General features: G+C 48.4%; 1 long non-coding RNA gene across 1 annotated transcript; it reads left to right on the top strand.

Annotated features, from left to right (window-relative positions):
- The first annotated feature begins 2321 nt into the window (after window positions 1-2321).
- Window positions 2322-11435, top strand: LOC122119317. The gene is made up of 3 exons (XR_006149529.1): window positions 2322-2407; window positions 4845-4932; window positions 11316-11435. It is a non-coding gene; the product is annotated as an uncharacterized LOC122119317 (long non-coding RNA).
- The last annotated feature ends 210 nt before the right edge of the window (window positions 11436-11645 follow it).

The following is an 11645-nucleotide window of genomic DNA, read 5'->3' as shown; positions in this document are numbered from 1 at the left end:
AATACGTCCTGAGATGCTACCTCCACCTAAATAGCAGAAAAATCTAGGTTAGAGGCATGGCTCAAGTGGTAGTGGGTCAGCCATGAGCAAGAAAGCCAAGCAGAGCTCAAAGGCCTGAGGTCAATCTTGGATCTGAGAAACAACAAACAAAAAAAACCAAATGATTTTTTAATGGAAAAATTAGATCTTTAAGAAATAGACTGAGAAGGACTTGAAATGCAGGGCCCGAGTCACTCCTGTGAGTAGATGAGCAAAGTGGGTGAGGCTGAGGGTGGCATCCTACAAGCTGAGATTTTCATTTTGGGGTACCACAGAGGATAGATGAAGCTCCCAACTCAGACATAGAGCTTGTAACTGGACCCAAACAGTTAAGGAGAGCTGGGCTATATCCAAACTCAGCCAGGAGAAGATTCTGTGGTAAGTTGGAGATGGTATGATCCACCCTCCTCATCCCCACCCTCCTCATCCCCACTAGCGCTCTGACAGAGAAGGATTTGTTCTCATCTTATAGATGAACTCAGATAAGTGAGGCAATCGGCTTCTTGGCCATAGTGCTAGGCAGTAGGAGAACTTGGATTTATAGCTAGGTTTGAGTCTGATTGTTCCTCCATCTCCCTGTACAGAAAAGAAGGTGGAGAAACCACTCAAGTGGTTCACAAGGCTGCCTGGGGTGCAGTTCCAGTGCCATGCTAAGACAAGGCATCCTGGAGGCAGACAGATTTCTTAGGTGGCCCCTAAATGGAGGAAACAAAGGAAGGAGAAGGAAGCTGGGCGCTGGTGGTTCACACCTGTAATCTTAGCTACTCAGGAGGCTTAGGTTTGAGGATTGTGGCTCAAAGCCAGCCTGGTCAGAGAAGTTCCTGTGAGACTCTTATCTCCAATTAATCACTCAAAAACCAGAAGTTAAGCTGTGGCTCAAAGTGGTAGGATGCTAGCCTTGAGCAAAATTGCTCAGAGACAGTGCCCAGGCCCTGAGTTCAAGCCCCACAACCACCACCAACAATAACAAAAGATAGACACACTCATATACTGCCTGAGTGGATGTAAATTGGTACAATTTGTTGTATAACAGTGTGCTTAGATATGAGAAAGTTTACATTTTCTCTCAAGGACTAGAAACAATCTAATACCCAACAATTACAGGAAGACAGCTAAGGGGCCTGGGCAGCCCACTCTAGCTGGGAGGAAGGATCCTGTAGAAGCAAGGAATGTGCAGATTTGGGGAAGACAGTGTCACCAGCAAATATAACAAGACAGAGACCCGGGAATCAGGTATAAGACATTGATTTGGAAGGAGGGAGTTGTTATAATCAACATATATACATGAATGCATAGTTTCATCTATTTAGGGGAACAAAACATAGTCATCAAGAAAATGAGACTTCAATCAGAAGGACTTGGTTCAAGTCTTGGCACCAGCACTACTGTGAAAAGTAAGGCAGGTCACCGGACCTTGCCTTGGCCTCAGTTTCCTCACCTGGAGCATCAGAGCTCACACTCCACAAATATGTACAGCTCCACAAATATGTACAGTATTTTATGTCAGCGTGAAAAACAGGGAGAAATATTGATTTTTTAGGAAATGGTTCTAAAACTCCAGCCAAGTAGGGAAGGAGGTCCACTGAGAACTTAGTGTGAGAGTTCTAGGCCACCCACCATCCCGCCTCAGAGCACTGAGCAGGTGATAGCACAGCCCTGCAGCCTTGTCTAGGATGGCGATCTCAGGGTGAGAAAGGCCCCATCTGAGGGGTCAGGCTGACCTCCGGAGTCCAGCCCCAACTGCAGCTCCTCTGCCAGGAAGGCAGCTATGAGGCTCAGAAGTTTTAGAGCTGCTGTGGACTTTGTCCCCTCTTGACCAGGTGCCATAGAGGCTGAGCAGGGTCAGTGGCCTCTGGTGACCTGGGGGGGGGGGGGGCGAAGCTGGTGGGGTTCAGCCAGGAAGCAAGGCATGATGTTTCCAGGTGGCAGAAGCTGGAGATCCTGGCAGAGGAAGCCATGCAGGCCACTGTCTAAAAGCTGTATGGACAGGACGCCCAGCCACAGCCCAGCAAAGAGCCTGCAGTGAGCATGCAGGGTGCAGGGAGAGGTGGGGAGGATGGAGAGGGGTGGAGGGATTGTGCAGGGGCGAGGGTCTGAACCAAGTCTAGGTGGTATGGCAAGGCTTTCCTCCTAAAGACTAAGGAGACCCTGGGAGGATGATTTGGGTTGTGAAGGGCCCAGAAAGTCAGGCTGAGTGGATCGTTTGGGTGAGTCATCGCAGAATTGAGAACTTTCAATTTCCCTTTCCCTTCCCTGTGCATATCTAGCCTGGGTCTACGTTATTGTGACCGAGGAACAGCTGACCACACATCGCACACAGCCACAGACCACTGGGTCGCCAGCAAGCCCATCAGGGGGAGAGTCTGTGGTGAGTTGGGCATGACCCGCTCTCCCCCCCCCAATTCCCTGCCTGGGGAGGAGGCAGAGTGGGCAGATGGCCTGGCTCTGCCTGTGGGAGATGGAGGAAGAGGATGGGGCACCCGTGTGTCCAGATGCCAAGGTGACCAGGTCTGGGGACAGCATGCCCAGCACCATCCTGGTTTGCAGTCTTACAATCAAAGGCCTAGCTCTGGCTCTGTGTGTGTGGAAGCAGAGGAAAAAACCTAGAAACTTCTGGATTTTTACAGTCACACATTTTGCTTCAATTCAGAGTCAGAGGGCCAGTGTGGAACTCCACTCTGCTCTCCAGAGCTGTGTCTCACTAAGCAAGTCACTTCCCTTCTCTGAGCTACTTTGGTGGATGGATGGAGTTAGGACCCAGCCCTGTTGAAGCCCTAGCAGGCTTCTGCCCATCTCTAGGGTGGGTGGGAGGTGCAGGGGCAGTGAGGATGGATCAGGCATTGGGAACACCGGAGCCGCAGGAGCTGTGGGATGCCAGGGGAGCAGGAGGCCTGGGTCCCTTTCTCAGATGCTGGTGATGTGCTGTGGTAATAGACTAAGCCTAGATTGCCAGAGCAAGTGTTACTGGGTGTTTGGTGTTAAATGGTCAATAATTACATTTAAATTACGGTATCTGGGGAAGATCTAAACCTCACATATACGCCAACAGAACACATACGCACATATACACATGCTCATGCAGGTCTACACACTCCTGCTGCAGACGGGGCTCCATGCATGCCCAATCCGTACTGCGCCGGCCTCCTGGGTCTCTTCCCCCAGGCTGCTTCTCCTCCTGTGTTGAAGGGTGGTCTGCTATGCCCAGTTACTCACTCATGGTTTCTTATTTGCCTGTGTGCTACTTTGTGTGTACTAGAGACCTGCAGGGGAGGGTGCTTGGCCATGTCTGGAGCACATTGCCAGGGTAGCTGGGCATTGGTGATTATTCTTTAAAACTCTGGAAACTTGACAGCAGACCTGATGCGCTGTCCACGGCTTGCCAGACATGGCGGCATTTGGTCATTTAAAGTCTGGCCAATGTGCAAGTTTTCAAATTACACCTCTCAGTATTAACCTACATTTCCTGCTTTTGTGTGAGGGGTGGGGAGAAGGGAGCAGCCGGGGCAGTGAGGACATTCCACCCTCCACCCTTTCCTGTATTTGTGATCCCAGTGGAGTGAGGTTCACAGGGGTGGAGCCTGAGACAGGGCCTGGGGTGTCTCCTGGGGCAGAAGGGACTTTGGACCTCCTGGCTAAAACCTGGACACACCATGCCTTGCTTCCTGGCAGAATCCGCCCAGCTTCCCTCCACCCCCATCCCCGGCAAGCAGAGTCCTCAGACTCTGCTCTCCACAGCAGTTCCAAGACTGAGTTTCTATTTGACTTACTGAGTTAATCTTTTCCAGAATTTTAATGTTTTTTTTTTCAAGATCCTCTATCTCAACTGAACTCCTCTTCAGCTCCTCCATCGTCTTTCTTATTTCATTCAGTTTTTTTGTTTCTCAGAATTCATTCGAGAGGACGTTTATTCCTCCTGTTCATTGATCATTTTATTGGTCATTCTTTTGAATTCCCCAAGAAATTCTGCTTCTCAGCCATTAGACCTATTATTATGGACTTGTTGCCTTTTGCCACGGCTGGATTGCCTCTCCCCCGCCCCCACACCTGCCCTGCTCCCCACATTTCTCTCAGTCAGTTTTGTAAATTGCACTACTATTTATAATCAAGGGTGGGGAACTTCTGACCTATGGGCCATAGAGGGCCTGCAAACTCATTTTTGCGTAAACAGGACAGACGTGCATTCTTGTTTGCTGCCTGTAACTGCTCTGCCTGTATTGATCATTGTGTATGGTCCAAAAATGATGTTAGAAGTATACAAATGGACTGTCGCAGGAAAAAGTTTTTCTACTCCTGAAGGGATTAGAAGCAAGTATGAGCTGACCATTAGGGCAGGACCGCAGAAGAAAGGGGCAGTTCAGAGCAGGGGACAGGGTCTGTTTCGAGGCCCTGGTGGAAGAAAGGATCCTGCTGAAGGAAGATTCAGGGTTTGGGGAAACACAGGCACACTAATGAATGTTCTATGATAGTGGCTTGGGAAACGGGTCCTGTACACCTTTTGGAAAGAGAGAGTTCTTTGCTATACACATGCAGATGTGAGTAATTACTTTTTGTATATTTGAAGAAGCAGAGTATAGTCGTTGAGATCATGGGATTTCAATCAGAAGGAGTTGAATTCAAGTCTGGCTCTTTCATTCTTGTCTTCGGACACTGTGGTCATGCCTTCTGCAGGGAAGCAGGAGCCAGCAGGGGTCCTCATCTCATAGAGCGGATGCGAACACCCCGAGGCGCAAGAAGTCTGTGGCTGGACCTGCCTCACATGATGTGCCTCACATGATGCGTTCATGATGTGTCCTTTCTTCCTACAGCCTGGACACCGCCCGAGACGAGAAGGCAAACCTCTCAGCGATTGCACCGCTGGACCCATGGAACCAGAATTCTTTGAGGCCTTCCCAGGTAGTCACATCTTCTTCTCTGACTGAGTTCTGTTCAATGCTTAGCTCCAAGGCGAGTCACCCTTCAGAGGAGTCAGAAAAGCAGAAGGGGAGCCCCATGAGGGAACAAGAGGCGTTCCCTAAACCCTTGTCTGTGGGGCTTCCCATCTGACCTTTGTTTACAGTCATGGCCCAGGTGTTCACTGTCTCCTCTGTCTCCTCTGGTGGAGCTAGTCCAAAGGTAGGGCCAGGGAGAGGACACCAGCGACGCAATGGGGAAATGAAGCGGGAGCAGGGATCAGGAGTGGAGGATTCAGGAGACAGCACTGTGGCTGCTCCTCTCCTCCCACCTTCCCCTCTTCTCTGGGTTGACCCTGAAGAAGTCCCCAGGACACCTTTAGCTTGGTGTCCCGGCATCTCTGAGTGGCTCAGAGGTGTGACGATTCTACTTACCTCATGTGGAAGAAAAGTCTGAACATGACACAAAGGGAAACAGCTCTATTCCTTCACTCACCCAGTCCATAGTGTAAGGTTCCCTCCTGGATGGCAAGCAGACTCCACCCTCCTCGCAGCAAAGTCTCCACCCAGTACCTGCGTTACCTAGGCAACTGAGACACCTGGAAGAGGTCACATCTGAATTTGATGTGGCCACACCTTTCCCCGCCCATACCCTACATAAGGCCTAGCCCAGGCCCAGACTCTCTCTTTCTCTCTCTGTTCGTTTCTAACTCTTGCTCTTCTTTTCTAGCTCTCTCTGCTCTCTCTCTGCTCTAGCTCTTTCCTCTCTCTTTCCCAGCCACGGGGAGTGCCAACCTTGCCTGGTCCCAGCAGGTCTACTGAATAAACCTACCCTTTACCTGAATACCACGTGAGTGCTACTGTTCTTACCCCTCTCTCTGCTCTTTTCTAGCTCTTTCCTCTCTTTCTCAGCTCTCTCTCCTTTCCAGGCCTTTCCCAGCCACGGGGAGTGCCAACCTTGCCTGGTCCCAGCAGGTCTACTGAATAAACCTACCCCTTACCTGAATACCACGTGCGTGCTGGTGCAGTTTTTACTCGGTTACCTCTTTTTAAAAACCTAACATAAATGGTGCCGTGACTCGGATAAAGGCTTAAAGTCAGAATAGCTGGGATTCCTCTCTGTTTTTTTCCTCTTTTTTCTTTTTTTGTTCTTCCCTTTTTGCTCTGAGGAATACCCACAGTTCTGACGGCCTTTTGCGAACCAGTCTGTCTGCGGCGGAATCAGCGCATCGATACCATTGCTGCCTTCACATCCACGTCCACACCACTTCTCTACTCTGGTGAGTGAAACTACTCTACGGCTCTCTGTTACTCAGTCTCTGTCCAGACGTGGTGCCACGCCAGAGAGCTCCTACGGCCTTTAGCTGAAAGGCCGGTCACCTCAGAAGCCGAGGACGCTTGGTTTTGGGGGCTTGGCCATTTCTCTCTAGAGGGCTCTGGGGGAAGTTGGGACGCCGCTTCTGCCTGGTCAGCTCTCCCTCACTCACCAGACTGACTCTACTCATTTAATGGGGTGCTACGAATCATGCCTGAGCCGTGAAACCCCTTTGAAATGTCTCCTGCGCTCCCTGGAAAGCCAGAGAGCCTCATTTTTATGCCATTCTCAGAAGTACAGTTTTTGCTACTGCAATGGTAAATGATCAGAAGTCTGTTTACTTTCGGGCTCTCTTTGCTCTCTCTCTGCCATTCATGGGCAAGTTTCTACCCTTTTTTTTCTACAACTTTTTGGCTTGTGCCTTGAAGAGTGTGACGCAGGCTGGGTCCCAGGGACCCCCCTCTAGGTTCCCTCTCAAAGGCTAGCCAATGTAGGCTTGATCTATTTGTTCAGGCTTTCTTTGCATTTTTTCAGAAATTCGCCATCTTGAATTCGCCATCTTGGCCACGTGGTAGGTTAAGGGTTTGGCCCCATCTGACCCTTAACCTTCCACTAAGTTTACTACTCCATCCATCTATTCTAAGGTGCCTTGCTAACAAGTTGCTCTTTTCACAGGCCCTGGTAACTGAGGCCCAACCATCTGATGTGCTTTGTTAGCAAAGATGTCTAAACGTTGTCAAAATTTTAGGTTTTGAGTTTTGCCTTTTGTGTTTTGTGTTGTGTATTCTACTACTGACTACATGGTTCTAAAATACTGGGCATATCTGTGCTAAAATTATCATCACATCTAATGAGTTTTGTCATTTCAGAATATTTGTTGGCAATTCTTGTTAAGGACCAGGTAAGCTCTACTTATTCTACTTGATCTCCTTGTTGCTTTAATTGGAAATAATAAAGGGCTTTTGAGGCAAAGACTGCAGTTCAAAGCCAGCCCAGGCTGAAAAATCCCTAAGACTCCATCTCCCAGCTAAACTCTGCAAGTGGTACTATAACTCAAAGTGGTTCAGTGCTAGCCTTGAGCAGAAGTGCTCAGGGACAGTGCCCAGGCCTTGAGTTCAAACCTCCTTAAATACTAGTGGTACTATAACTCAAAGTGTTTCAGTGCTAGCCTTGAGCAGAAGTGCTCTGGGACAGTGCCCAGGCCTTGAGTTCAAATCTTGAATACCAACTGGGACAAGCCATCCCAGCAATGAGCACCTAGACTCAGCCAGTCTGGGGAACAAGGGAACATGGAGAAGAGTAAGAGGAGATAATGTCACATCAGCTACTTTGTGCCTGCCCTTTCAAAATTAACCAGAGCCGGGAGGTCAGTGGAAGTAAGAAGCCTACCCAGCCAATGTCTATACCTGTCTACCTATTAATGGAACAGGAATTTATATTCTTGCCTTTGTCCCCTGACTTCTCTACCTAGTCGCCAGATGTCAGAAGTATCTAGGGACATTTCTACCAACATTTTCAGCCCCAAGTCCTTCCTCTTGTCATTTATTTGCTGCTTAGTATTTTTTTTTCCAGCCCCTCAATGCTCATGAGACTTCTCCATACTTCACCTAAGGACTCACGCCACCAAGGGACAGCTGCTGCTCGCTGCCTTCTCTGGGAGGAGACCAAATTCCAGCCTTTTACCCCTATTGTCGACGCCCCTTGTCAGCAGGAAGTAGCCAGAGAGAATCCTCGCCCTATTTCATGATTATTAAAAGGCTGGAATGTAAGGTTCCCTCCTGGATGGCGAGCAGACTCCACCCTCCTCGCAGCAAAGTCTCCACCCAGTACCTGCGTTACCTAGGCAACTGGGACACCTGGAAGAGGTCACATCTGCATCCGCTGAGGTCACATCTGAATTTGATGTGGCCACACCTTTCCCCACCCATACCCTACATAAGGCCTAGCCCAGGCCCAGACTCTCTCTCTCTCTCTCTGTTCGTTTCTAGCTCTTGCTCTTGCTCTTCTTTTCTAGCTCTCTTGCTCTTGCTCTTCTTTTCTAGCTCTCTTGCTCTTGCTCTTCTTTTCTAGCTCTCTCTGCTCTCTCTCTGCTCTAGCTCTTTCCTCTCTCTTTCCCAGCCACGTGGAGTGCCAACCTTGCCTGGTCCCAGCAGGTCTACTGAATAAACCTACCCCTTACCTGAATACCACTTGCGTGCTGGTGCAGTTTTTACTCGGTTACCTCTTTTTAAAAACCTAACACATAGGACTATGTCCTCTCAGTCCTGCTTTCTCTGCCCCGCGTACTTTTCCTCCTCTATTTACCTTGAAGCAAGTCAGTTCTTCCCAGGAGCTGGTCCTGGAGAGCAAAATGTGCCTTCAGTTGTCATGCAGAAGAATAAGAGAAAGGGCAAGATTTGACACTGGTAGCTCTCTGCGGGTCCCGGGATCCCAGAGGGAGGCCTGGGTGATGGAGTCCTCAGGATATATTCTTCCTCATTTAGTAAGTGGGCCAGCATGGGGGTCACAGGAGCTACTGGAAGCCAGGTGTCTAAGACACGGAGAGGTTGCAGGCCCTGAGAGGAGGGTCTGGGCCCCACCATCACCACCACATGAAGATTCCCCCTTCCACTGCCCGCCTCTGTCTCCATCGTTAGCAGGAGGAGCCTTTCTATGTGACCAGTTTTCTCCAGAGTGTAAACTTGAAATGTCTTTTTTTTTCCAATCAAATTTAAAATTCCCATGCTGATATTATAGAACACAATTCAGGAACCACTGGAATTTAGAAAACATGAGCCTTGAAAGTAATGTTAAAAATTGTTGTCTAGTCGGTCTTGGGTTCGTATCTTGGGATTTTCTAGGCTCTGCTGTGAAGCCACCCCCTTCCTTTCCGAGACTCCTGGTCTCCTGTGGAAGGAGGCCACACTGCCTCCCTTGCCTGTACCCACCAGGAAGCACATTCCAGACCATGTCCATAAGCATGTCCTGGTCTCAGTTCCTGCCCTGCCATCCCATCATCTCCACGTCACTGCAAACTACATAGGCAAGCACTGTCCTGACCACCGCTGGGCTCATGCTATGTGGAGTTATTATACTATTTATCTCATTGATATGAATATCCATTTGCTTCAGGGTCAAGCATTAATATTTTTAGTTACTCGGGTTACTTGGGTGGGCAAGCAACACTTTATGAGTCTGGTATTCATTTCCTCCCTCCCTCCCTCTTTTCCTCCCCCCTTCTCTCTTCCCTCCCTTCTCCTCCCCCTCTTTCCTTCCCTCTCTCCCTCTCTCTCTCCCTCCCTTCCTCCCTTCCTCCCTCTCTTCCTTCCTCCCTCCCTCTCTTCCTTCCTCCCTCCCTCCCTCCCTCCCTCCCTCCCTCCCTCCCTCCCTCCCTCCCTCCTTCCTTTCTTCCTTCCTTCCTTCCTTCCTTCCTTCCTTCCTTCCTTCCTTCCTTCCTCTCCATTTCTCCCCACCCTCTCTCTTGTAGTCACAGTCTGGCCTGTGACTCACTGTGCAACCTAGCCTGGCTTTGAAGTCACAATCTTCCTGCCTTAGCTTACCAGGAGCTACAACTATCACTCTAGGCTTCATTTTCTAAAACATTGAAAAACCTAATTGCATATTCCAAAATAGCTAGTAACGAAGATTTTGAATGTCCCTGGCCAAAGAAATGATAAATGCTTAAGATGATGTGATACCAATTACCTTGAAATATCATACTGTACCCCATAAAGATACGCAATTATAGTAAGTCAATGAAAAAGATATCAAGGAGTCTTTTCAAAATATTAAAAAGATCCAAATTCCAAATCATATCTAGGTCCCAGGAATTTAACTAAACACACACACATGCACACATGTACATATGGAATATGTACAACTGTACATATGTAATAATTCAAGTGTAGTCAACATTATATTAATTTCACTTTGGCATTGTAGTAATTCCTTCCCCCCCTCCTTCCTTTCTTTGTGTGTGCTAGTACAAGGCTTGAATTCAAGGGCTCAGTTTTGTTTTGTTTTGCTCAAGGTTGGCACTCTCCCAATTGAGCCATGCTTCCAGTTCCCATTTTTTGCTACTTAATTGAAGATAAGCTTACCAATTTATCTGCCTTGGCTGCCTTTGAACTTGAGTTCTACATATCAGCCTCCTGAATAGCTAGGATTATAGATGTGAGCCATTGGTACCTGGCTGGTACCTACCTTCCTTCCTTTCCTTTCCTTCCTTCCTTCCTTCCTTCCTTCCTTCCTTCCTTCCTTCCTTCCTTCCTTCCTTCCTTCCTTCCTTCTTTCTTTCTTTCTCTCTTTCTCTCTTTCTCTCTCTCTTTCTCTCTTTCTTTCTCTCTCTCTTTCCTCCAATAAACTAGTGCCAAACACACTTGTGTTAGTTAGTATTATCATCTTTGTGACCCAATACTTGACCCAAACAACTAAAGGGAGGAGAGATTAATTTTGATCAGTTTGAGATGCTGGCCCCCATCATGTGTGAAGAAGCTGTTGAGAAGCTGTGCACATGGCACAATCGCACATAGTTGTCAGGAAACAATGTAAGGAGTAGCAGGAAGGGGCGGGGCAAGATGCAGCCTTGGGACATTCATCCCCTGTGACCCATTTCCTGCAACTAGGCCCAGCCTTCCAACTTCAGTCACATTCCAACAGCTTACTCAAGGTTTGACTCCATCAATGGCTGAACCCACTCATTAGGTCAGAAACCCTTTGATCTAATTCTCTTTGGAAATACATTCATGGACACATTTAGGCGTGTGCGTATGTGTATTTTATTCATCTATACATTTCTCACTTCAGGCAAGTTGAAAGTCAGAATGACTGATTTCTCTGACAACCTCCATGGCACACTTCCTTGGTGCATTAATTTCCAGATGCCATCACAAAATACAACACTATGAACCAAATTGTTTCCTTACAGTTCTGCAACCAACTTCCATTTCATGATCAAGGAATGACCAGGTGTGTGTGTATGTGTGTGTGTTCAGCAACAGATGTTCAGCAACATAGTTAACTCCTTTGTCCTTGATACCATTCACGCTTTACCATACCCTTTCCTAACCTTCTTCTTTTCTCTTCCTACCTAGAAAACAAAGACTTCTTTAAGTTTGTCATTGACAATCTCCAGGATCCAGCAAACTGGGACTACCTGCAGCTCCTGCTGACTGAAGATGATGCCTGGGAATTTATGGCCGGGGCTGTGTTGTCCAGGTGACCTTCAGGGGAAGTCCCTGAGGGTGGGTGTGCCTCGCTCCTGCTGGGCTCGTTTGCTCAGGAGGCCCACCTCCCAGACAGGCCCTGTGGTTGGAGTTGAGGACGTCCCTTGTAAACAACTCACTAGTGTTTTCTCAAGGTTATTCCCTGACAGAGACTAATCTCAGAGTAAAGGCAGACAGTCCACCTAGGGGCCAGAATCA

This window comes from Dipodomys spectabilis, unplaced genomic scaffold (genome assembly GCF_019054845.1).
Source record: "Dipodomys spectabilis isolate Male_0828 unplaced genomic scaffold, ASM1905484v1 ptg000163l, whole genome shotgun sequence".
Taxonomy (NCBI): Eukaryota; Metazoa; Chordata; class Mammalia; order Rodentia; family Heteromyidae; genus Dipodomys; species Dipodomys spectabilis.
The sequence above is the reverse complement of the archived record's forward strand: the minus strand, read 5'-3'. Positions and strand labels throughout refer to the sequence as shown.